Here is a 27,290-nt window from a genome sequence, read left to right as displayed (position 1 = left end):
TCCCTGCTGCCTGGTCTGCCTCTGCAGCCTGGAAAGGACCCCTCCTGCTACCAAGAAAAGCAGGGAGTGAAAACCCAAATACCATGCCCTTGACTTGGTTATGGAAAAAACAGGTTAGTAATAAATTAAAGGGGCTTCTATGGAGACAGCCGTTAGCTGTATGCATCAGGTTACCCATTTTCTGCACAATAGTTTGTGTAGGTGTCAGAGGAATCTCAATAGTTCACCAATTACTGGAAAACTCTTGGAGTCAAATGTTTGACTGAATGATGGCTGGATGGTTTTTAAGTCTGCTTTTCCCTCTGCAAACAGCTGATGCCTGCATTAAGCTAAGATCAAATGAAAAATGTATTCAGCATTTCAGAGATACCCAGAAGCAAAATAACAGTATCAGGAGCTAAGCTTTCTTATGCTTCCTTTGTATATGTCAACTTATATTATCCTGTGCGATGTATCATCCTTCCCAGTGTACTTAATATTATAATGAAAGAGGACCATTAATATGGAAAGTCACGAGACTGTTTCTTTCATATGCAAAATAAATTGCATGCAACCACACCTCTGACCTGAACTTTTGAACCTAGAAACTGTAAAATCTGCTTTTTATACAGTCCTGAGAACATTGATAGGGCCTACTACCGTTTTTTCCTGACAAATGAAAAATATCCCCGTTCATAGTGTGGAACAGCTGCACTAAAGCTGTGATAACTGAATCACTGAAAGTATATATGACCCCTTCCTAAAATGTTTGTTCTTATTTCTTTTAGTATGAAGGTGCAGTACAGAAGTGGTAAACTCAAAAGAAATATTCTCTAATATCCTAGGAGGGATAAATCTTACTGAGAAAAAATAGTTTCTTTCTCTCTTATGCTGTCTTTTTCTCTAACTCTCTCTAAGGTACAAATCCTTTTATTTCTCTAGCTGTGACTTGTGTTTTGCCCCTTTTGTATTGGTGTCTCCATTTTATTGTGGGGTGTTTGTTTGTTTGCTGTTTTTTTTTGTTATTGTTGTTTTGTTTGTTTGGGTTTTTTAAATTTATGTATACTTAATATAACCAAGATTAAAAAAAAAAAAAAAAAAAAAGGAAGGGGACACAATTAAGCACTGAGCACATCATGCAGACTCTGGGTAGTGCTACCAGCTCCAGGGGGCTAATTCTTCTTCCTTAGAAGCCAGTTAATGTTATTAGAGATTTTCATGACATCAGAGTGGGGTTTTGGTTTTTTTTGTTGTGGTTTTGGTTTTGGGTTTTTTTGTTATTATGTAAATTCTAAATAAACTACTCAGATTATATTTAGGGGAAGAGCAGTTCCACTCTTTATTGTAGATATTTCACCTGACCCATGTGGAGCAGCCAGGATGAGACCACCTTCCTCTCAGCTGCTTTGTGACAGCCTTTTTAGCAAAATGTATTTCACCTTAGCATAGACTACAAAAATTTTAAAGAAAAATCCCAAACAGTTATGAAATCCTTTCCATAGGTCAAGGCAGCTTAAGGTAAACATGTGCTAGGATGTGGCAACAAAATCTTTTTGACAAGCAGATAAAAAACACCGACTAGCAAAGTCTTCTGTAAGGGGAAGGGAAGGGAAGGGAAGGGAAGGGAAGGGAAGGGAAGGGAAGGGAAAGGAAGGGAAGGGAAGGGAGAAGAGAAAACAAGAGAAGAAGAAAAATGAAAGGAAAAAGATTCCAGAAGGACCCATAAATCACTTCCATCAGGTCACTCAGAAGAAGAGGCACCCTGCATATATACATCTCCATCACCTAGCAAGCAGATGAAGACTTCAGTTTTAAGTTTAGGCCCTTGACTTAATATCTCCTACCTAGAAATTCAGCAGAGTCTGCAATGTCGGACCTGAGTATAGAAGAGCCTCTTTTTTTACAGCTATGACAATATTTGTCTCTTCTGGATGTAAAGTTCCCTCTCTAAGGGGCAAGGGAGATATACAGCCCAAAGGAAATACAGGGCACTGTATTTAAAGCTAAATTGAAATAAGTATCTAAGCAAACTCAGGCAAAGTATGTTGTATTGATGATGAGTTTAACAGCTTACAAATATATATTCAAAGAAAAGGACCCTCACTGGCTGTCTTAATATTTCCAGTATATGTGGTATCTCATGTTAAGCCTAATGGTTTGCCACATAATTGCATCATTAGTAAACCAGCGTTCATGTTCAGTTTCAACTTTCCATTGGCTTAGAGAAAGGATTTCAAATTTGCATTTAAATGAAATTGAGCAAAAAGTGATAAAGGCTTCAATTAAAAGGCCACCTGTTTTTGTTAATTCATTTTTAATAGGAACAGTAAATATTTTCAGTTGATGCACTTTCTGCTGCAAGATTGGTACATTCTTCTCTTCTTTATCTCCAGTGTCAGACACCCCTCATTAGAGGAGTCTATCATTTTCTCTGACTAAAGGAACCTGTCCCAAGCTTTATGAATCTGTTGGTACAAGACAAAAAAGTAAACCAAATAGCTATTTAGAAAATGTAAGCATAACAAACCACCATGTGATCAAAGTAAATTCTGCAAATAAATTATTTAAAAAAATCAATAAGTTCAAGTGGAAAAAAAAAATTGTTTCCTCGAAATAAGCCACATCCTTTTTTCATTTACACTCTTCTTGGAGGTTACTGACCTCACTTAGGCACGCTGGTATGAAACAAAAGCAATCTTCTATGTCATAATTATGTAATGCAGTTAAAACTTAAGGATTACAAATATGTAAAACATAAATCACGACAAGCAGTTTTCATGGAGTATACACCCAACTGGTGTTCAGGGAATATGAGCTTCAACTGGCACCTGGAAACATTACGTCCTCCTATAAAATTTCCTCCTTTGATGATAAATCGTTTGCTTTTTAGTCTTGCTTTATAGGTTTACAGCTCTAGTTTCATCCAGTTGCCATTAGTAACATAGTAGCTCATCTTGTTTTTCTAATACTTTTGAAATAATTTGTAGCCATAATTGCTTCTCTGTTTTCCATTTACTGTAACCATAACCACTAATTTGCTAACAACTGCTACACTTCGGTTACAACCAAAGCTTAAAAATACAAGTAATTTCCTCAAGAACAATTTGCACTGGACACCCTTCTCTTTGGGGATGCAATGTGAGCATTTAAATAAAGAACTGGAGCATTTAATTAGTGTGTGCTTGCTTCCTGCTAGCAGGACATCACACTAGTGAGTAAATGGATTAAGTTTCTTGTAACGCAAGCCAGGAGACATCTTGACAGTTGTGTTTTTCATTCTCAGATGTCTAGTTAAGGGGTCTAATCCCACCTTTAAAAACTTTATCTTTGACTTAAATTATTAGTGTTTTTTAATGCTTTGTGGTTTTCCACAATAAACTTAGCAAGGGATTGTGTTTTTCATTTCTGGTTGAATGAAGAAGGGAATTAACAGAAATGTAAATAGAAGATATTCACGGGAAACTGTCGATTAGGGGATATACCCCCTATTTGTTACAAGTTAAACATTTGCAGAAGAAAATAAATACTGCAGAACTCTCTCCTCACCTCTTTCCCTCTCCACCCACCTGGTATGTATTTCTGATTGACATACCCATATAATTTCTTTGGTTTTTTATTTACTGGATGAGGGAATGTACCAGGAGTTTTAAATAATTGATTTTTATTTGGCTCAGATTCTAATTCTTAACTGGTAGCTGCTGCAGTTGTTTTCTTTTTAAAGCTTACAAAGCCAAACTAAAAATATCTCTTGAAGTTCAGCATGAGTACATGTTGTGAAAGGTTTGGACCTAATGCTCTGCCATTAAATAAATATATTAATCTTCTTCTTTAAAGTTAGAAGGCTAAAGAAACTGGAACAAAGCATATAAATAACTGATTTCAGTTCAGCTCAAAGGTTCAAAAGACTCTGACTAGTTACTATGCCTATGGAGAAGGGACTGCTTAATGCTCTCCAACCCACTTCAAAGGACTCGGTGCTCTTTCTCTCACTCCCCTGGTAAAGCTGTGTATGAGTAATTATTGCCATAGCTGTTACAGATTAAACTGAAATGGGGAAAAGAGACTGCATTAAAATCAAGGTAAAGTAGTGGGAAATAGCAGCTTCTCACTCAATCGCCACCTGCAGCCCTAGAATATGAATATTGAAGTTGCTGACCAGATCAGTGTAAAGGCCACAGCATGCTCTGTCTTATTGATTGAAATGGCAAGCACTGAAGGTTACGTGCTCATCTAATTCCTATCAATTTCAGCAGGATTTAAATGTCTAGGTATATTTTCCAAATTTGGAAGTGTACATTACCGTTATTGTAATTTTAAGCATCTAAGTTCATTTGTGTCCACAGAAGAACTAGATTCAATAAGAAGCTAGGTTTTTTGCAGCATTTACCACCTATGTACCTACAGGAAAAAGACTCTCTCCAATAAAAGCATAGTTAGGAATGTCACCAAGTGGAAAACTTCTTTTGGAAACCTGAACACAACAAAGTTACATTAAAGAAACAACAATCCTATTTTCATTTGCAGATTTGTTTATTTATTTAATTAAAAAAAAAAAAGTTTAAAACTAAAAGTGGCTTTTGGCATCTTGAGTTTTCCATAGAAACATAAAAGTTTTACTGAAAACCTTTTTTTCCTCCAAAGAATGCTTTAAAAACCTACTTTGAGACACAACTCTATTGTCTCAAATTATAAATACTTAATTTTTACCAATGCAAAAGGAGCAGTATTTTTCAGATCAGCCCTCTTTTTTGATGGGAGGAAGAAATTTATGACTATCAGATTAAATTTTTATGATATTTGGATAATTGCACAATATTCCTAGTGAGGGCAATGAACCATTTCTCAGCAAAAAAATAACTGGTGCTGAACAGAATTCACATAATTCTAATTGTGACATTTATTGGCCAGTAGAGGAAAATATTTAAACATCTCATTTTACTGGACTGTGAACATGAATCTAAAGGATAACCTATAATTGATCATTTAAAACCCTGCAGAAACTTATCTTTCAAAGAAAACCAAAGTAAGTTCAGAGTCCTGTCTTTGAGTTTTTGTTTGGTTTGGGGGTTGGTTTGTTTGTTTGTTTTGCTCGTGGATTGCAGAGGTTGGGCTGAGAGCACCTTCAGTACTGATTTCCTCTAATTATACAGTGGTGGTCTGTGATCCCGACCTGAATAATGCAATAGGGTAGGAATTTATCACGGTAGGTTGATTGCATCTGGAGAACAGTTAGCAGGAAGCAGCAACATGACAGGTAGATCTATCGTTATGGGGCTCCACCAACTGCTGTCTACCCCTTCCCGTGGACAGAATGAAGATAAATGGAGTAGGCATGTCACTGTCATTGGGTTGAGTTGCACTATTCCTTTCAGCTGTTCTGTCCTCCTCTAAATCAGTAAAGAAGCCATAAACCACACTTTACATTTAAACCACCCTTTGGGCTTCTGTCCATCTCAGGAGTAATACAAGCCAGAATTGCAAATTCAACCTATCCTTTTTCTTCTTCTGAGGTCTTTTTGAATTACCCTTGTCATGCAGGAGGTTTAAAACATCTGAGGGGTTTGTTTAACATACCCTTATGAGCAGTGGAGGGCAGGGGGTAGGACAGGAATTTTAATAATATGTCAAGTAGAGGTTAATGATATTGTTTTCTGCTAAATATGTCCCCCTGGAAACATTACTTTGTCCTGCCATGCTGTTCCCAATTCAACTCAATTCATTGCATAGGTACCATTGAAACTCTTCAAACTGGTCCAAAACCTGGGTGACACTGTACCCGTCTTTGTCCATGTAGTCGGATCAAGACACATCAGAAGAGTTATAGTTCAGCTTAGTACCGAATTAATCAGAAAAGGTCATGAAGAAATCTCTTGCTCAGCTTTAATTAGGATTAACCAGTCAGAGGTCATCCTCTATTCTGGTTAATACCGCTTGTACCACCTGAAAAATAAATGGATTATAAGATTAAGTCTAGTTTCTGAATATGTTAAAAAAACATATTAAACCTGTAGATGACATTAAAGTATAGTTAAAAATACATTATGAAAGAGAGGCTTCACACACTGATTTTTTTTTAATAGAGCTTAGCTCCATTTTTCTTTAACAATCCAATTACATTTGTAAACAGTCTAAGACGATTTTACGGCCTCATATCCCTGATACACAACATATACACAGGATACCTCATATAACCAGTGGAGTTTGATCAAAGAATCTCAGTGTCACTTCCTCATTGTGTTGCTTTCTCCAAAAAACCACCAAACTCCCCAAACATTTTTACCTCAATAATATGGAAAATTGTATTGGGTCTGGCTGAGATGGAGTTAATTTTCTCCATAGCAGTCCTCATAGTGTTGTGCTCTGTATTGGTAGCTGGAAAGGTGTTGGTAACACCCCCGTGTTTTGGTTGCTGCTGGGTAGTGCTCGCACAGCATCAAGGCTGTCTCTCCAACATTTCTCTCCCCCCCATCACCTGCAGGCTGGGGCTGGGCAAGATCTTGGGAGGCGACATAGCCAGGACAGCTGACCCAAACTGACTAAAGGGATATTCCATACCATATGACATCTGCTCAGCAATAAAAGCTAAGAGAAAGGAGGAGGAATGGGAGACATTTGTTATTTACGCTTGCCTTCTGGAGCAACCGCTATGCGTACTGAAGCCCTGCTTCCTGGAAAGTGGCTGGACATCGCCTGCTGATGGGAAGTAGAGAAAAATATCTTTTGTCTTCCTTTGCTTTTGCATGTGACCTTTGCTTTTGCTTTATTAAACTGTCCTCTTGACCCACGAGCCTTTTGTTATATTTTCTCTCCCCTGTCCAGTTGAGGAGGGGAGTGACAGAGCGGCCTTGGTGGGCACCTGGCATCCAGCCATGGTCAACCCAACACAGTCCTTTTTGGCACCCAACGTGGAGCTCAACAATGGCAGTTTTTTATTAAATGTGTTATAGCTATAGTAGTTATTAAGTGGCAAGCTCCTGTCCAGATCACGGAGTTTGTTGGCTGCACTGCTTATCTCTTTATTTTGCTGAGCTTGGGAACATGTTAATACAAACTATGGCTATGTGCTTTACTCTGGCATTAATGGCCTTGCTGTGCTGGGGACCTATCTTGTGGAGGAGATGAGGGAATATATCTCCCTCTCCCTACCCAGGATGGATGTGGATGGTTTTATTATGCAGGCTCCCGAAGTCCTTGTTCACCCTTATGCAAGCTATTTAATACTACTAATTAATACGGTTAGCATATTATGATTTTTGTGGAATCTGGTCTCATCCTGGTGTAAGAGAAGACAACTTTTGGGTGAGGCAATACTGAAACGTGCCCTGAGGTGGCCAGTCCCTGGGTGGCAGGGTGTGTAGAAGGCTTGGGGCAGATTCCTAGGCTGGTTATCACCTCCCATAACCTGGGACTTTACACCCAAACAGGCAAGCAACTCTGGCAAACTGACGCGCCACCTGTTAGAGGAGTGCCTTGCCTACCCCAGTGAAAACCAACCGCTTCTACCACTGTACTGGGGCCTGGCCTGTGCCTATTGAGCCACAGTTCAGTACTCTTAGAGGACTGTGGTTGAGGCAGGGACTCAAACTGCATCTGAGGACACCATGCTTGAGATGATAGAGACCCAAACAACAACAACTACAGTAATTGCCCCAGTAGTGAAAAAGAAACAGTAGACAAGGAGAACAATGGGTCCATATCACCAGTTATTAAGGGAGGAGGAAGAAGAGGAAAGGTTTGATCAAGAAGCTGGTCCTTCGACAAAGAAAGCGGAGGAAGGACTGAGGGAACTCAGACAGGAAGTGGAAGCTGCCCAGTCCCTGACCTCATCAAAACTTCGAGACATGCAGAAAGTTTACAACTGCCAGCCCGGTGAGCAGATTGCTGCCTGGCTGCTCTGATGCTGGATTAATGGGGCCAAAAGTCAGCAACTGCAAGGTAAGGAAGCCCAACAACTGGGATCCCTTGCTAGAAACTGGGGAATTGAAAAAGAGGCAGCAATTTATAGTCTCTGGAGACAGCTCCTCTCAAGTGTGAGGGCAAGATATCAATTCAAGGATGATCTTGTGAACTCCCCAGGAAAGTGGACTACCACAGAGGAAGGCGTCCAGTGCTTGAGAGAATTAGCAGTGCTGGAAGTCATCTACAGTGATCTAGATGATGATTAGGTCTCCAAAGATCCAGAGTATGTCCTGTGCACGCGGGCCATGTGGAGGAAGGTGATTCAAAGTGGCCCTGCGTCATATTCTAACAGCTTGGCAGCGATGTATTGCCTGGATATGGATATACCAAGTGTGGAGAGAGTGTCTTCTTGGCTCCAAAACTTTGAAGTAAATCTCTGTACCTCCTCATTCCTAGGGGACAGTGCCTTGGCTGTTAGGGGCATCCCAAGAAATCAGTCCTCTCCTGCCGCGGTTAGAGGGAAAGGGAGCCCTAGGTGCATGCCGTGTGATGCACTCTGGTTCTTCCTGCATGACCAGGGGGAGGACATGAGGAAGTGGGATGGTGAACTTGCCTTTAAGCTGGAAGCCAGTGTATGTGAACTAAGAGGGAAGTCAGCTGTTAAGAAGGGGTCACCCAAGAAGGCTGTCAGCGTAGTTGTTGTAAAGACATAAGAAGGCAATCAGCGATCTCCCAGACATAGAAGAACTAAAATAATGTCCCTTGATTCTGGTGAGAGGACTTGTGGTCTGGCACTGCAAGGGTCAGACATTGAATACTCTGACGAGGAACAGGAAGAGAGGGTGTCTGCCTTTTGCCAGGAGGAGGAAAGGCATGACCGGGTATACTGGACTGTGTGGGTTTGAAGGCCTGGCACATCAGACCCACAGAAATATAAGGCTTTGGTAAACACTGGTGCCATCAGGGTATAGGGGCACAGAACCCATCTGGATCTCTGGAGAGACAGGGGGATGCCAAGAATTGTCTGTGTTGGAGGCTGAGGTGAGCTTAACAGGGGACAAGTGGGAAATGCACCCTATTGTGACCAGCCCAGAGGGCCCCTTGTATCCTTGGGATAGCCTACCTAAGGAGAGGGTACTTCAAGGACCCAAAGGGGTATGGATGGGCTTTTGGGGTAGCCACTGTGAACACAAAGATAAAACAGCTGTCTACTCTGCCTAGCCTCTCAGAAGATCCCTTCGTTGTGGGACTGCTGCAAGTTAAAGAACAGTAGGTGCCAAGTGCTACCAGGATGGTGCACTGGCAGCAATATTACACAAACTGAGACTCCCTGGCTCCCATCCATGAGCTGATTCATCAGCTGGAAAGCCAAGGAGTCATCAGCAAGACTCACTCACCTTTTAATAGTCCCACATGACCAGTGCAAAAGTCTGACAGAGGGTGGAGGTTAACAGTAGACTATTGTGGCCTAAATGAAGTGATGCCACCACTAAGTACTGCTGTACCAGACATGTTAGAGCTCCATTATGAACTGGAGTTGAAGGCAGGCAAGTGGTATGCTACAACTGACATTGCCAATGCATTTTTCTCAATTCCTTTGACAGCAGAGTGCAGGCCACAGTTGGCTTTCATGTGGAGGGGTGCCCAATACACCTGAAAACAACTGCCCCAGGGGTGGAAGCACAGCCCTACCATTTGTCATGGACTAATCCAAACCACACTGGGAAAGGGTAATGCCCCTGAACATCTAAAATACATCGCTGACATCATTGTGTGGGGCAACAAGGCAGAAGAAGTGTTTGAGAAGGGAAAAAGACTAATTCACATTCTTCTGAAAACTGGTTTCACCATAAAGAAAAGCAAGGTCAAGGGACCTGTACAGGATGTTCTGTTCTCGTGAATAAAATGGCAGGATTGATGCCATCATGGTGGTCAACAAGATAGCAACTATGTCTCCACCAGCTAACAAGAAGGAAACACAAGCTTTCCTAGGCCTTGTGGGGTTCTGGAGAATGCATATTCCAGGTTATAGTCAGCTTGTGAGCGCTCTCTATTGAGTAACCCAAAAGAAGAACTGTTTTGAGTGGGGCCTTGAGCAACAACAAGCCTTTGAGCGTATCAGACAGAAAATAGCTTAGTAGGTCTTGGGCCTGCCCAGACAGGACCAGCTGTGCAAAATGTACTCTACACTACAGCTGGGGAGCATGGTCTTACCTGAAGCCTCTGGCAGAAAACATCAAGAGAAACCCAAGGTTGACCATTAGAGTTTTGGAGCCGGGGATATCAAGGATCAGAAGTCTGCTATACCCTGACTGAAAAAAAGATATAAGCAGCATATGAGTGGGTTTGAGCCACTTCAGAAGCTGTTGGTACAGAAGCATATCTCCTTTTGGCACCGTGATTTCCTGTGCTACGCTGAATGTTCAAAGGGGACATGCCCTCTACCCATTGCACAACCAGTGCTACATGGAGTAAGTGGGTAGTGTTGATCACGCAATGAGTTCAACTGGGGAAACCCAACCACCCAGGAATCCTGGAAGACATCATGGACTGGCCAGAAGGCAGAGAATTACTGTCATGATTAAAAGCACCATTGGAAAAAGGTTTTGCTCCTGAGCTCAGCCATGGCACAAAGATTTCAATGGAGAACTTGCCCGTTAGTAAGCACCATTTCATGTATTGCAAACAGTCCATCTTTTCCCAGTTTCTGCTCTCAGCATGGCATACACATAGTGCTGGTCAGTTTTTGTATTGAACTATCTACTTTTTGGTATTTTTAATCAAATTTCCTTCTCCTCACCATTATGTGAGATCCCTTATGCAGTGGGTATGTTTCTCTTTAAACATCCCTGAAACTAGAATAGTTGGGTTTTGCCTAATAAGGAGCTCAGTTGAACTAATGAAATATCTACTCTGCTGCAGCATTCCTCATACTTGTCCCATGTAGAACCATTTTAATGATTTTGAGCCTCACTAAATACTTTATTATTAACACACACATGCTAATATTTAATGTATTTTTGATCTAACACTTAATGTTAGAAAAACCCTCCTTCCCCCACTCCCCAAACAACTGTTTGGTTAAAGAAGGTGGTTAAGCTTTCTCTACATAAGATTCGGTCTAAAATTACTTGATACAGGTCAACATTTACACCAGTTTAGAACCATACCCAATACAGAACCAAACCCCAAATAAATAGAGAGGTGGCGGCAAATTATGTGATCCTGGATATATTACCTGCTTTGAGCATGCCTGCTGCATTGGATATTGTTAATGGGATGACAAAAAGCCCTTTTAACCTCCCTAGTAAATCTGCAATTTATCCCTGTTAACACTGTTGTGGTTTAACCCCAGCCGGCAACTAAGCTCCACACAGCTGCACGCTCACTCCCCCATGGTGGGATGGGGGAGAGGATTGGAACAGTAAAAGTGAGAAAACTCGTGGATTGAGATAAAGACAGTTTAATAGGGAAAGCAAAAGCTGCACACACAAGCAAAGCAAAACAAGGAATTAATTCACTATTTCCCATGGGCAGGCAGGTGTTCAGCCATCTCCAGGACAGCAGGGCTCCAGCACGCCTAACGGTGACTTGGGAAGACAAACACCATCACTCCCAACGTCCCCCCCTTCCTTCTTCTTCCCCAGCTGTATATGCTGAGCATGACGTCCTATGGTCTGGAATACCCCTCGGGTCAGTCGGGGTCAGCTGTCCCGGCTGTGTCCCCTCCCAACTCCTTGTGCCCCCCCAGCCTCCTCGCTGGTGGGGTGGGGTGAGAAGCAGCAAAGCCCTTGGCTCTGTGCAAGCACTGCTCAGCAGTAACAAAACCAGACCTGTGTTATCAACACTGTTTTCAGCACAAATCCAAACCAGAGCCCCATGATAGCTACTATGAAGAAAATTAACTCTATCCTAGCCAACACCAGCACACACTGATTTTTTTCAAGATTGTCCATGAATTGTATTTTTTAAATGTCTTTTTAAAAATAATTAAACTCCAGAAAAGTAGTATTTAGAAAGTATTATACATGTGGAACTGAAAGCTTAAAAAACTGTATAGCCTCTCTGAAATAAACAGGTCTAGGCTTCACCACCTTTCATTGCATGTCATAGAAACCACAGGGAAAATGGCTTTCTTTTCAGGGTTGAGAAAAAAACATGTGTTAGCATATTCCATATTTTTTGCTCACCTACTTATTATTATTGTCCTTACTTGTATCATTATATTATCATATACTTTCATTTGTTGTTTTAAAAGGTATTTTTCAGTTTTCATGTATTCCAAATTTTTTTAAAAATCATTTCATGTACATATGAAATTAATTTGAAACTTAGTGTTAACTGATTCATTAATAGAAAAATATCTGTAATATTTCAAAATTTGATTATTCAAAGGATTTTTTTTTAAATCTGGTGAACTTGACAGTAGAGAGATTTTCACCACACTTAAACACCTTCAAAATGACAATTTCATAGTGTATAAAACCAAATTCATATCGCTAGAAAATGTAGGATACTTTTAATCTGTGAGATGATTATCACTTTGGAGATGTGCCTTAACATTTCATTTGAACACTGATAACGTGAAATATTTCTCATAGTTCTGAAATTGCTTTGGTGGATGAGGATAAAATAATTGAAAACTTTTGTTACACAGCTTTTAAAGCCAAATGAGAACTTGTGTATAGTGTACTTTACTGCATTATGCAATATATGAGGCAAGCAATTAACTTCAAGCAAATATTCATTTCCTTTTCCCATTAATTCTGTAGTCACAGGGATGTCCTCCAAAATTAGTCTTAGGGGTACTGGTTGTAAATGATGATATGTTGTCAAAGTTCAAACTATTTGATTGTAGTATAAATTTTCTTTCTTCAAATATTCCTAATTCAGTTTCACTGATGTCCTGAAGATAATCAGGCCAACAGTAGATTATTCTCAAGTGTGCATCACAGAACAATGACCACAAACTTTTTTGTATTTCTGCTAGATGTAGGGGAAAATATATTGTTTTCAGCAAAGAATTAACTGCTTTGTTTTCAAACCAGAAAAAGTTGATATATCATTTTCAATACATGAAGCTTTTGCTTTATCAAGATTTGTCCTGTGGATTAATCTTGGAAAATGACAACGTTTGACTTTTTTGTAATGAAGTAAACTATATGAAAAGTAATAGATCAATTCTGTTGCATCTGCATATTTTTTATTTCTCATTATTAATAACAACAAAAGTTAAAGTATTCTCTTCCTAGAAGATACGGTAGAATTATTTTTATATGGCACTGATTAAGCCATTTGCTTGCCTCATTACATACATTACCTGGAACACAGTATTCACCAAATTTTGCAATAAAACATAAAAGCAGCATACGTGAAAATAATTTTCTGTTTCTTATAGCTCCTAATGTACTTTTTCTAAAGCAGGGGGTTTGTTTTGGTAAGTTCTGTTTTGTTTTTTCTTGCATGGTACTTCAATATATGTATAAAGTAATCTGAGCTATCGTATTTATTTTAAAAAACACAAGTCAGGGAGACATAAATCCATACCTATGCTTTCATTCAAAATATACAATTTTAGCACACTATAAATGGTGGTGGTGGTTTTTTTGGTTGTTATTTGAGGAGTATGTAATACTGTTAAAGACTCAGTGTTTATATTAAAGTCTGCATTAAACACCAGGCATGGATTGCCTGACATAGTGCAAATGTGCCGCAGAAGCATCCTGTTGTTCAGATCAGAGCTCACCAGGCATTTCGTCAGGCAGCGTGACAAAGGTTCTGCTTCTGAGACCAACGGCAGAAGATGGGGTGATTTACCCGTGTCACAGACAGCCATCTTGGATTCCTAACTCTGATGAAGTAATGCCCATGTGCACTGAGAAGGACAGACAGACCCCGTTAGCACAAATTAATGATGTAACTTGCTTTTGAACCTTTGGGTCCAAATCAAAACACTTTAAACCTCATGCCCACTCTAAATCTTATGAGGCTGTGCTTATGACAGTGGATTTATCTTGTGAAAATCTGAATTTTAACAGCATATACAATGTTATCATTATGATTGCTATTATTATCCTTATGACTCTGATCACTGTTGGTTTTAGATATGTGACAGAAATGGTGCTTTTTTGATAAAAGTAAATACTAATTTGACTGTCAGTTGAAGATACTTCAAGATATATTGTAATACAACAGAGGATTATGCAGCCAACAGACTCTGTTTATTATTCCTTTTTTGTCATCCAAGTGTTGATCCCTCAAGCATTCTTATTTAAAATTTTGTAAACAGGGGTGAAAATGAAGAAAAAAAAAGGCCATATTTTATGGAACAGGATTTATCCATGCTTTCATTGGGTAAACAGCTGGAAAGGCACCCTGACTCATTTCATTCAGAATGAACCCAGTCACCTTCTGTAAAACTGTATTTTCAAGAGGTTTTCCCATATAATGATTTCTATGTGAGTGGAGAAACTAGGCAAACAAACATTTTTGTTTTTTCCAAGATCCTTTACATTAGATTGAGAACAGCTGACATCAATGCAGGGTCAGATACAGCTGCTGTCTGTGTAGGGAAGAGAGGGGAAGCAGTAGAGTGTCTTAATTATATCAGAGGGCCAAGAGCATTTCCTCTTGACACAAGGTAGTGGCTAGGATATAGTTCCTTTCATCCAGCAGCCTTTACTCTTTCCTCTGTTCCTGCGCAAGCAAACAGAACACACTTTGTACTGGTGAGTACTCAAATATAAAGCACATATATATTGCAGTGGATAAGGAAATGTCATTGTGGTGATTTTGCAGCCTAGAATTTGTGAGTCCTGCAAGACATTAGCAGCTCTTCTATATGTTCAGAGGAGTCAATGTACCATTTGAACCACTGGCAATCTTGCGTATATGAAACTGTGATTTTTTTATGTTAATATGAGGACAATAAAGACCAAAATAATAGTGATCTGTGCTACAGCAATTAAACTTTTATTGGAACAGTTATGACTGTGATTTTTGTTATATTCAATATCTTGTCCTACTTTCTATAGTTTTAATGTTTTTTCATTATGAATTATGAGGAATGTTTTTCTCCATTTGCAAGAATTCTAGCACAAGATCCAGGCTCAAGCTTGATCCCATTTAGCTCCACAATACAAGGATTAAGAATATGAAGACCACAAAAGGATGTTTTGTAGGCATGAATTTCATGTTATGTAACTAAATGTACAGAACACTAAGAACAGAAGATCATCCTCCACTTTTTGAATTTCCAACAGCAATATTTGGAGTTACAGTCATCTTCTGTAAATAGTATGCATTTTTATCACAATCTATTTTAAGTTCTTTTTTTCTGATGTATGCTTCCCCTTTCCCTAAACTCAAAGACTTTAAGAAAGATTCTACCTAAAGGAAGTAAGTTATAGCAGTAACTCAGTGCAATATAATATTTTTCACTTTGTCATTTATTTTGTAATGTTATTGTTTTATTGAATTACACATCTAAGATATCCTCTATCCTCTAATAAAGACATCCAAATATGGTTCTAAATTCTACCATTTGTTTTTAAGATTGTGTGAACAAATGTACTGCAAGCCAGACTTCAGAGGTCATTTGTATTTGTTACAAATGTCTTACTCTGTCTTCTGTACTTATATCTGTCTTCAGTCTCCTACCCTCCAGCCCTCTCAGTAACAGAAATACTTAGGACTCCATACTTGACTTCATTCAAGATTCATAGGTGACTTCATTAAATGCAACATGTACTTACAACTGGGCACAGAATTCTACTTTGCTTCATCGCCATATGTCCATTCTACATGCAAAGTCTTCATCGTGAAAAATATCCAGCTCTCTTCTAAGTACAGCTGAAGGACTATAGCAGACATCTGAAGAATCCTTGAATTTCATTTCAAGTTTTCTCCTAAAAATATCCCTGTAACAAGACAGGGCATAGTCCCAAACAGAAAATGTCCCTGTAACAAGACAGGGCATAGTCCCAAACAGAAAGAGGGTAAAAAAGAGGAAAAGGCAAGTGAGGCCTTAAAGAGAAAATCTCTGATAATATGTAGGTGGAATTTACATGGAAAATTACCTGTAACCTCTGAATGGATGACAGCATTTTGTTACTCTTTCTCAGCTAAGGCTGAGAGTGGCGCTGATTGGGCCTTCCCAATAAATACTGTCCCCAGACAGTAAAGCTGAGGGTAATGCAGAGCCAAATTCTGCTCTGAGCTGCAAAACCACATTCAAACATCTACTGGTTTAGAGATCATGCAGTATACTGATTTCTCTGCCTAACCATCCCACAAGAAAAGAAGGTTTCAGATGTATACCAGAAAGTCTGGATAAAAGCATGGCTCACAGGAATCCACCAGACTTGTCCAGCAGGACCAAATGAACTCCGGAGAGTTTGGAGATTTATGAAGCTGACTAGAATTTTTTATGCTAAAAAGAAAAAAAGAGGTTTTTTAAAAAGGAAGGTGATGAATCTTCACTCATCAGATCAGAAACTTTGATTTTTGAGAGAAAATTTATTAGAACAGCTCTTTCAAAAGGAGCTGTTTGAAACATCAGGAGACTGATGTTTGAAAATACTCTAATTCTTAGTGTCTTTCCAGGACTGCCAACTGAGTAAAATGGAAAAAACACATCAACATAAAATTTCCATTTTCGTGAGAGACACCACTCAGATATCACTCTGTTCCAACACGTTTCTAATAACGTTTGGCACATATAATATAAACCAATGTGCATAAGAATGAATCTTGTGTTTTAAATACCATGGGTACTGCGCTAATCAAAGTTCAGTTATAGCGTGTGGTAAGATAGGAACTTTTGATAAGATACATTGGAAAGGTTTACATTTCTAAAGAAACATAAATGCATTTATTTTAAACTCACAAGAATTCTTAAAACTTTGTTAAGAGAGGGATAGCTTCAGGTTACCTAAAGCAGTTAGTCAGCAAAATATTTACTTAAAATATGTAAATAAAAAATGTGGGTCTGTCTTCTACATCCAGAAGCTAGACACATATTGCTGTCTTACCTTGGTTTCTCTGATTTTCTTTTATCTCTTTTAAACTTTTTGCTTTTCAAGCTTTCATCTTGATTATGATCAGTAATATGAAATTCTTTGATCACCTAATGTTTTTTTACAGAAAACTCTTAGAAAAATAAACAACACATTTCTTTTTCAGCTAGTGTCATATACATAGCAACAAGGCTCTAAACTGCTTTCACTTAAACTTTACCCTATCCCTTACTAACTAGAAGTATTCACAGTAAATAGTGATTGCCCAAAGCCTAGTCAGATCTCTCTAAAATCTGTGAAAAAAATCCCAGAACTGCAGGGCCCAGATTTTTAGGATGAAATACAGAGCATTCCTATCTTTCTTGGGAAGTTCCCAACGAACTGAAATATTCAGAGCTTTGCAAAATTACCATATTGTTGATTTATTCTTCAATTCTTTTGGTCTAATTGACAGTGATGGAGTAGAAGCTTTGTTGTTGATAACATATTGAAATATGTGTTTTAAATCTAATTAGGGCAGCTTACTGAAAACTACAGATAGTGGGTTATATGTATTTCATATGAAAAAATAGTAATAAGCAATAACAAGTAAAAGAAAACTGTGAAATGTGCTCATTCCTCTGTCATGAATGATCATAATAAAATTTTATAACTAAGTTAAATTAAAAACACATAAAGGAAATAAAACCAAACCGCTCAACAAAAAAACCCAACCTCAGAAAGAGAATGAAACCTCTGTCAAATAAATACTCACATGCACTTGAGACCTTAGTGGTTGGTTAGGAAATACCAAGAAACCCTCCTAGAGGACATCAGATAATGTAATGGAGTTTATAATGAGGACAACATAATTCATGTTTTCCAAAAGTACAAAAGTATGTTTTTTACATTAAAAATAGTGAAAAATACAGGTAATATTTTTTAAAAACATGAAAGTCAACATTTCCAATAGTGACCAATAACTGTGCTATTAAGGACTTGTGTTTTCAAGATCTGCAGTCAGCGGTATTTTAGAGTTTCAGTACGTACAAGAAGAAAAATCTGATCTAAATTACTTTTCCATTTGGAATTTAGATATAAATTTAGAAAGGAACTTAATCTTTTCAAAATTAATAACAGGAGTATAACTGCGATGGTGTCTGGCACAAGAAGCAGCACCCTGTGTTAAGCTTCCACAGTTGTGCTGGGGCAAAATCAAGTATCTCGGAAAAGTAGTACTAGAAGTCAGCATGCTCCGTGAGGTACAGCTTAGATGGACTAGGACAGTGTGAAGACCAGTCTGAAATGCCACAGACGGATGTTTCTGGAAACACTTTTCAGTACTTGCTGAACGTTGTTATAATTATTTTTACTCCACCTCATATTAACAATTCTGAATCCTTCAAAACATGGTGTTTAATCTGTTCGTGGGGTTATGAAAGTTAGGTTTTAAATACTAAGTGAAAGGACAAATCTAAAGACAAACTTCCTCCTCCATGAGTACTCCAAGTGTAAGAACATTGCATCAGGAAATGAAAAGTTTGCTGTCACTGCCTTTTGAATGGATCATATCTAAGAGCTATATTTTTACAATAATTCCTGGAATAAGTTCCAGGACGGGGAGCTTAGGTGGTGAATGTGTACTTTCTGGGTCTCAGTCAAGACTGGGCATCAAGTAGGGTCCAAATTGTCAGTATTATCCACACTAAAATCTTTCTGAGCATACAGAGAATCTCCTTGCTGTCCAGGCAGTCTTCATACTGAAACTGGGATACCAATAGAGTAATGTTTTCTTGTTAATTAAGCAGAAGCTAAGCATAAGTTTTCAGGATAATAATTAAATGCAGTGAAATGCTTTAGCGATGTGAATCCTTCTGGGAAGATTTCTTCTTTTTGGACAATTTTCCCCATAGTCCTATCCAGTCAGCCATGTCAGTGATTTGATGATCACCAATATGACTGTTAACATTTTTAGAATTATTTTATATTATCTCATTAAAGCATTTTAGAGGTAAATCCCTGACATGTGTAACACTTGGGTATTTCTTCTACACCTATGTTTCAAGGAGGGGGGAAAAGGGAAAGAGAAGACAGTAACAAAGCAGAAAGCTGCCTTCATACCACCGTGATCTTAGAGGTTTAGTATGGTTCAGCATTATGTTCAGTTTCTTTTCATTTACCTGCTAGAAACACATAAGTATTTTCACATAACTATTTTCCCTGGCTTGATTTCTTTTAGGTGTGAGTCTTGTTTGCTGTGCCGTGCTCTGCATTCTCCTTTTCTCTATATGCATGACACTTCGCCTGGGACTGCTCCTGTTCCCATTAGGTACACATTCTTCTTTTCCTTACTGTTTTTGTTGCCTTTTTATGCCTGTTTGCTTCTTTTTTCTTTTCTGTATTTATCATTCCTTCTCCTTCACCCAGACAAATCCTGTGATATTTGTACAACAGTTGACACTAAATGATATACAACACTGTCAAACTTCACTTGAAATTCAACATTGAATAATTCTGAGATGTGATCTACTAATCTAGGTTTCCCAAACTAGCTCAATGTTATTGATCAGTGACAGCAAAGAACTGTAGAACAAAAGGAGATGGTGGGATGACAGAAATCATGCAGAACCCCAGCAGAAAGATTCCTACAGACACATGAGACATTCAACACCAGTGAGCACAGGTCAGCACAATGTATATTTCTCCAATTGACTTTAGTGGTTATAGTCACATAATTATGTGTCTGACTGAACAGAAGTCTTAGCAAACAAGCAGATAGTTACATGGTTGTTAAGGTTACAGCATTCCAGTCATCTGTAGGTGGAAAAAAAGTTTTGCAGTATTTGTCAGAATATTATTTTTTATTCAAAAAATATATTGGCTCTCTAGGGATGAGCATACCTTATTAGAGTTTAAATATTTCTGGGAGTGTTTTCCTTCATAAATTACCACATCTGCTAACTTTATAGGTGTTCTTCAAAATAATTTCAAATGAACCATATGCATTGAGTTCCTACAAAAATATAAGTAATATTTTCACATGAAAAATTAGATCTCCATACTGAGATTCTTCTGCTTCAGCTCATGGCATGTATTGAATTTATAACTGCTTCTTTCTGTCAGGCTTTTTCCAATAATGTGTATTAAAATGATTATATAAAAATAAATTGCATTACACAGTATTGTAATGTTTTCAAAGATGACATTACTGTAGTCTAACACAGGTCAATTTTCTCTGGTCCTCTAATAGCATGGATAATACCTTGCTTTGTGGGTGTTTTTGTTCTTGTTATTTCTGATTTCCCTTTTTTTCCTGGAAGAAATGTGCAACATTTCCCGGCACACATAAATAAGATCTGTTTTTACATTGTACTGCGGGCACTGTGTCTAGGTTTACTTCAGCCAGCTAAATCTAATAAACATCTACTGGGATAGTAATTTTTAAGTTCAAGTTCAATATCAAACATGTCAGCAGTGCACTTAGCAAGAAGCAGGGCAGCAGTTTGAAGAAAATGCAGACCCAGTCACCAGTAATTTTTATTAAATTATAAACCCTTGTTACAGTGCTGGGATTTCATCAGCTAGCAATACTTAAATAAAAGCAATCCTTCTGCAGGAGGTGATTGTTTTTCTTAGGCATAGGCAGATTAAACATCAATTCATTTACATACTTTCGACACATGCTCTGCTACTCACATCTTCATTATCCACATTTGTGAAATGAATACTAAATTTTGCATGGTGTTTTCAGGAAGTTTCATGCTGTTCAGAAATGTACTGGCATTTGTATTTATTATCTAGTGCCTACTGATGTCATTTTCTTTCAGGTATTTTTTTTTCCTTTGTAAAATAATTGCTGATGACCTAAAAAAATTAATCATCATATTTAGAGGTAGGAAATATTGTGGTAAATGATATATAATTATTTTTGAAGGTTTAGTTATACAGTATGATACTGAAGGTCTCTGTATAGTTAGCAGATAGATTAAAGATACTGAATACATTTTTCAAACAACGGAAATTATTTCTGGCCTATGATTACAAAGAGAAATAGATGATACCTTATTTTAGGAAGTTAAATCCAAAATTTAAGGCATTAAAATTTTTGTCCAGTGGCTGCTGATGAGTTCTGAAGTTACCTTGTTCCACTACATGTCCACCAAGCCCCTAGATAGGTAAATGGTTTGATGCCTAAATCCAAGAGGATTCTCAAAGTAGTTATTCCACCCAACTTGGTCTAGATTCAGAAAGATTATCAGCAGTCACTTTATGACCTGAATCTCCCAGCTGGAGAACCTATCAATCAGATGAGGAGAGGCTAAGAGACCTGGGTCTGCTCATTCTGGAGAAGAGAAGGCTCAGAAGGATCTTAGTGTGTATTAATACCTGATGGGAAGGAATGAAGATGAAGGACCCAGACTCTTCTCAGCAGTGCCCATTGACAGGACAGGAGGCAACGGTCACAAATTAAAAATCAGGAAATACCATCCGAACACAAGAAAACACTTTTCACTGAGAGGGTGGTCAAACACTGGCACAGGTTGCCCAGAAAGTTGGTGGAGTCTCCATCCTTGGAGATACTCAAAACCCAATGGGACCTGGTCCCAGGCTTCTGATTGAGCAGGATAATTGGGCTGCATGGTTTCAAGATGTCCCTTCCACCTCAACTGTTCTGTGATTCTGTGATTCCATAACACACACCAGGAGACAGTATTTTCAGTGCCCGGTATCTAACTGGAATGTGGGTGACCTGTGTACAAACACCCACATCTGACTTGCCTGGAGTTCTGGACTTGCATGAGCCAGTTCTGATACTTTTCCTGTAGTATGTATTAATGCTTTCATTACAGCATACTCCAGGTTGGTTCTTCCGATTTTTAATTTATTTATTCTTCTTCCTGAAGCTCTTCTTTGTGTTTCAGGGACTATTATCTGTATGTCCAAAACAATGGAAAAAATAAAGATTATCATGAAGCTATTCATTTTAGTTGTAATCTCAAAGGAGAAAAATGCTTAATAGATTTTAGAAGATAATCTTAAATCCTGTATATCTTCTCAGAATTTCCTCTTAAATTGCTTAATTTTCCACTGATGATATCAATATATAATCATGTAAAAAATATCTGCAATGTTACTTAAACAATGGCAAATATAATATCTACAGTGGCAGTATCTACACTACCATCACTTTTATAGTTTCATGTTCATCTTGCACAAAATTCAAGATATGGCTCAGAACTAAGACTTTGAATTGCCTGTGAAAGATATTTGCTTTCCCTAGTCCGGTAAATTAATTTAATATGACTTAGCTATTGGGAATCAATTACTTTATTAAGGAAGGCTTGAGACATCTTGTCCTGTAATCATCTCATCGTAGAAGTGACAGGTCAGGTTAGTCTCTTTTTTTACTTGTAGTCTTGACAGTGCTAGAGACTGTGACATAGGTCATAATTTTCTTAGATAACATGAATGATCTCTGATTTGTTAACTCTGTCTAACTCTTCTTAATTTGTTGTCATTTACTCCACATACCTGACTAAACTAAATGATCTTTTCCCAGCAACAGAATTTGGGTATACTTATGTACTCCAGTAAATGGACTGTAGGGAAAAAAAAAAAACATTAAAAAAAAAAAAAATCATAGAAACTCAGAATGGTTGAAATGGAAAAGGACCTCTGGAGATAATCTAGTCCCAACATCCCCTGCTCAAGCAGATTAAAGCTAGTGCAGGTTGCCCAAAACCTTTTCCAGTTGGGTTTTGAATATCTCCAAGGACAGACACTCTGCAACGTCTCCAGGCAACCTATTCCAGTGCTTGATTGTGCTAAAAACACTGTTTTCCTTAAGCAAATAGATCTCAAAGTACAGTTATTTTATATATCTTTGTACTACTAATTCTGTTTCCCCTTACAGCAATATGCAGCTACTATGTCTTCCCCACAACTAGAATTTGAAATAAAATTTCATCACTGTCTGTCCTGGTTTCAGCTGGGATAGAGTTAATTTCCTTCCTAGTAGCTGGTATAGTGTTATGTTTTGAGTTCAGTATGAGAAGAATGTTGATAACACCTGATGTTTTCAGTTGTTGCTAAGTAGTGTTTAGACTAAAGCCAAGGATTTTTCAGCTTCTCATGCCCAGCAAGCAAGAAGGCTGGAGGGGTATTCCATACCATGTGATGTCATGCCCAGTATATAAACTGGGGGGAGTTGGCCTGGGAGGGATCGCTGCTTGGGAACTAACTGGGCGTCGGTTGGCGAGTGGTGAGCAATTGCATTGTGCATCACTTGTTTTGTATATTCCAATACTTTTATTATTATTATTGTTGTTGCTGTTGTTATTAATTTTCTTCCTTTCTGTCCTATTAAACTGTCTTTATCTCAACCCACGAGTTTTACTTTTTTTTTGATTCCTTCCCCCATCCCACTGGGTGGCTGGGAAGTAAGTGAGCAGCTGCGTGGTGCTTAGTTGCTGGCTGGGGTTAAACCACGACACTGACCAATAATGCTATTCTGCAAACTGTCCTAAATAAAATGGAGGACCAAGTTTTTTGTTCATGCTCAGAGTCCTGAAGCCACATCCAGCTTCTTACAAAATGAATGATATTTTCTGTCTCAAATCACATTTAATAAAGTGTGAAGTTCTGAGATGTCTTCTGTGCTGCCCTTAAAACTTGCAGGTAACTTTTAGACATGTCTTTTTTCTGTTGAGAACTTGAGGACTTGAGGTAAATCTACGTAACTTCTGATGAGTTCATATCAATTTTTCATATCTTTTTCTTTCTTCTCAGGAGCTCCTGAGGCTGAATTGTGGGCAAACTGGACTGATTGCAGCTTCAATAATCCATCTCGGTCCACCCCTGTCAGCTTGATAAGTCAAGCTCCTTTTGCCTCTACTTTCATTGAGGTTATGAGTCTGTTATTTTAAAGTCTTAAAAAAAAATAAATACTGTGAATGACAGATTTTTCACAGGGATTTGGCTTTTAACTCCCTTCATGCTTTCCTGAAACTAATTTTTCTCAGATTGATGTTTCCGAATTGCCTCTCTTCTAGTTCCTACAGTGTGCTTCTTTTTGCTGATATGCTGAGGTGCAGAATTTAGACTGTTCTGGTTTTGGTTTTGGTTTTCAAAACTTCATGGATGAGAATAATCTCCTCTAGTTGTAGAAGCCTCCATCAGGAGAAAGTAAACTGTACTCTATTCATAATAACCCTGGCATTTGGAATATTAAAACCAAGTAAAATGACCATATTATTTTTGACATAACATCAGCATAAGAATGAACGAAGTTATTCCTCAGGTTTGTTCTACAGATTTCTGTTTCAGGAAGTTGCAATGGGTCATGTAGATTTTACTTGAAAGTCCCAGCAAAAATCTGTTTTAAGAATTTAAATCAGATCTACATGTTCCTGATGCACAGTAGGGAACTGCACTCTTTCTGAGTTTGTTTGGTGATACAGGAAATTTTTCAAATTTCTCCAGTGTAATTTTCTTCACTTCATGGTATTTCTTTCACCCCTTTCTGTTCTGTTCTGCCCAGGCATAGAAGAAGATGGAATTTCAGGTCTCAGTGTAGTCTTATCAGCCAAGACAATATGATCTTTATGATGTCTTGAAATTTATGCTAGGGGACTAGAAATGTAATGGTGCCAATTTGCCAAGACAGAAATGTGAAATTCAAACAAGGGACCATCCAGGAATGTTATTTTAATTACAAGATATTTATTTAACTATGCAATATTTTCTTCCTAGTCAGGTACTGCTAGATATATAATATAAAATAAGGAAAAAATACATTTATAATATAAATCATCTTTTATAGTAAACTTATCAAGTAGAAACTGCACAGAAGTGCCATCCATTATGAAAGCTGAGAATAAGTATAAATAATAAATATAAAGTTCTAGAGTTTAGATCAAATGGACCAGTAGTAGAAAGGTGAAGACCACCTAGAAAAGAAATGAGAAAATACCTTTATATAGCTCCATGAATTAATGTGGAAGTAAATAGCTAGTAGTCTGCCAGGATTTATTTCTGGAAGGGGAAGCAGCAAAGAGATTTTGGTGGTTTTGTCAGAGTAAAAATATTTTCTTATCTTTGCTGGTCCAGAAATTTTCTTCGCGTGACCCCTGTGAGACATAGATGTAAATATAAACATAGATTGAAACTATCTGTAGAAAAAAAATACCTCAATGTTTTCAGTTGATTTAAAGGGACTTTTATGTTTAGAGTTAAATGTGTGCCTATGTGCTGAGCTGGACTAGGTAAGGAAAAAAATCCTTATAAAATACATGTTAAAACATGAAAGAGCTTTCTCAGCATTATCTATTGAACAATATATTACATGAAACTTTTCCAACACTGTATTCTGGATCCCTGTTGTAGAAAGTAATGAGGAGGAACTAAACCGACAAACTTCCCTAACCAGCTGCACCTCACAGTCCAATTATGTACTTATTCATTTTACCAATGAAATTTGGCTTTGATGAAAATCAGAGCATTGAAGCTGAAATTTAACATTTTTATTTATTTATTTATTTATTTATTTTGTTTCTTTTCATTAAATTAGCACACATACAAAGGCACCCATCAGTAGCCCTGGGCACCCTGAGAGATATTGCAATGGAAGTCAAAAGGGGGGTAACAAACATCAAACAAGATAGTACAACTGCCATACAATAGACCAACAAATAGTTATAAAAATAAATGTCTCTAAACAGTCATGTCCTTTACTAAGTATAATAACCAACAGACTGACTTTGCAGTATATCTTGAATGTCAGCAGACCTATGCTGTTTCAAATCAAATAGGCTACCCGTTTTGAAAGCTGAGGGACTCACTCTGAAAGTACTTTAAATAGTCTAATTCTTCTAAATCAAGTGTATTGCATTTTGACTGCACCTTTTAACTTCAGTTATTTAAATAATATAATCAGGCAATGTTGCAAGGAAGGATGTCCTATGTCATTTGAAACTTCACAGGTAAACCCATGTTGCTAATAATATCATTATTTAGAAAGAATTAATCTTACTTGGTTTTAGATATTTAGGGATAAACTTCTAAGTCTAATCTCATCATATTTATATAGAAAGAAACAGGCAACTTCAGAAGGCATTGAACTCAAAATTGTAATATTTGAGGATGGGGTTCATTTATTAACTCAAGCACCTAGCAGAAGTTTCTCTACTACATATGTCTTGCAGTCAACGGAGAGGGAGCAAGTCACCTCCAAAGGATGATTCATCTTTAACAAACTATAAATTTATTTTAGAATAAGATAAATTGCCCTCAGATACCGTCCTTTTTATTCCATAGAATGTGAAGCAGCTATGTTCTGCATTATTGAAGTGTTTCCCTATCTAAGAAAAAACAATCATCTAACTTTCAGGTGACAGAAGCATGGATAACTTAATTGATCAAACAGAAGCATCAGAGATTGTTAGAGGCAGACTTCAAAAAGGTTTCTCACTCTGTTGAAGAAAACTGTTGTTTGAGTGCAAACACATTTTTACAGAATTTTTCCTGCTGTTATTCACTAAGACACAGTTATTATAGTGCCTGCTCAGCAGTCCATACATTGTTTTATTTGCAAGGAAATTCTTTAGGAAGTAAAATGCAGGAGGAGGTACAGAACAATTCATTTCATCTTTTTTTCATTCTTTTTAAGAGCACATCAAATTACTCATTTCAGATCTGTACACTTCTACAGCAGGTATCTGTACATTATGGAGGGAGGGAAAGGAAAACAGATACAAGAGACCTCTAGATGAAAAAAAAAAAAAAAAGATAAAAAAAGCTCTTCTGTGTGATAAAAATCAAGTAGTTCCCTTCTCTCACACCATTTTTAGTTTAGCACACTAAATAGGCATTTTTTCTTTCCCTGTGTGGTGCTGGTGTCTCTCTTTGCCTTGCATATGTTCTACACTGCCATAAATTTTTATTTCTTATACTTGTGCTAAATTTTACTCTTGTCAAGCCTTGGAATAAATCCATACTGATTACATAGTTAAAAATTCAGAAATAAATATTTCTATGTATATGTTTCCAATCTCTCAGCCTCTGGATGAAATCTTGTCCTACATAGAACCAAATCAGAGGCTCAGCTTTCATGTCTGTGCAGCTAGAAGTTTCTCTGAGTTTTGTCTGATATAAAACTACAAGGGTAAGTTCTGAAAAGAAATCTGGAAAATCCCAAACTTCTCATTTTGTTTAAAGATCTGCAATTTCAACCAGTCTGTTACATGCTTGCTTCCTGTAGGACTGATGGGGGAAATAGGATAGGAAACAAGCCTAAACTTCAGACTTCTCCATCAAGGATCCAGACATGAAGCCAGTTCATATCAAGGAAGTAGCACTTCTCACCCTTACTTGATTTGAAGTAAGAAAAATGAATGTAAACATTGAATTAAGGTAAAG

The 27,290-nt window shown here is 37.8% G+C and overlaps 1 long non-coding RNA gene across 1 annotated transcript; it reads left to right on the top strand.

Moving 5' to 3' along the window:
- On the top strand, window positions 1–26,989 carry LOC115334871. Its single transcript, XR_003921281.1, has 3 exons — window positions 1–113; window positions 23,664–23,734; window positions 26,931–26,989. It is a non-coding gene; the product is annotated as an uncharacterized LOC115334871 (long non-coding RNA).
- Window positions 26,990–27,290: the final 301 nt, after the last annotated feature.

Source organism: Aquila chrysaetos, chromosome 2 (genome assembly GCF_900496995.4).
Source record: "Aquila chrysaetos chrysaetos chromosome 2, bAquChr1.4, whole genome shotgun sequence".
Lineage (NCBI taxonomy): Eukaryota > Metazoa > Chordata > Aves > Accipitriformes > Accipitridae > Aquila > Aquila chrysaetos.
The sequence above is the reverse complement of the archived record's forward strand: the minus strand, read 5'-3'. Positions and strand labels throughout refer to the sequence as shown.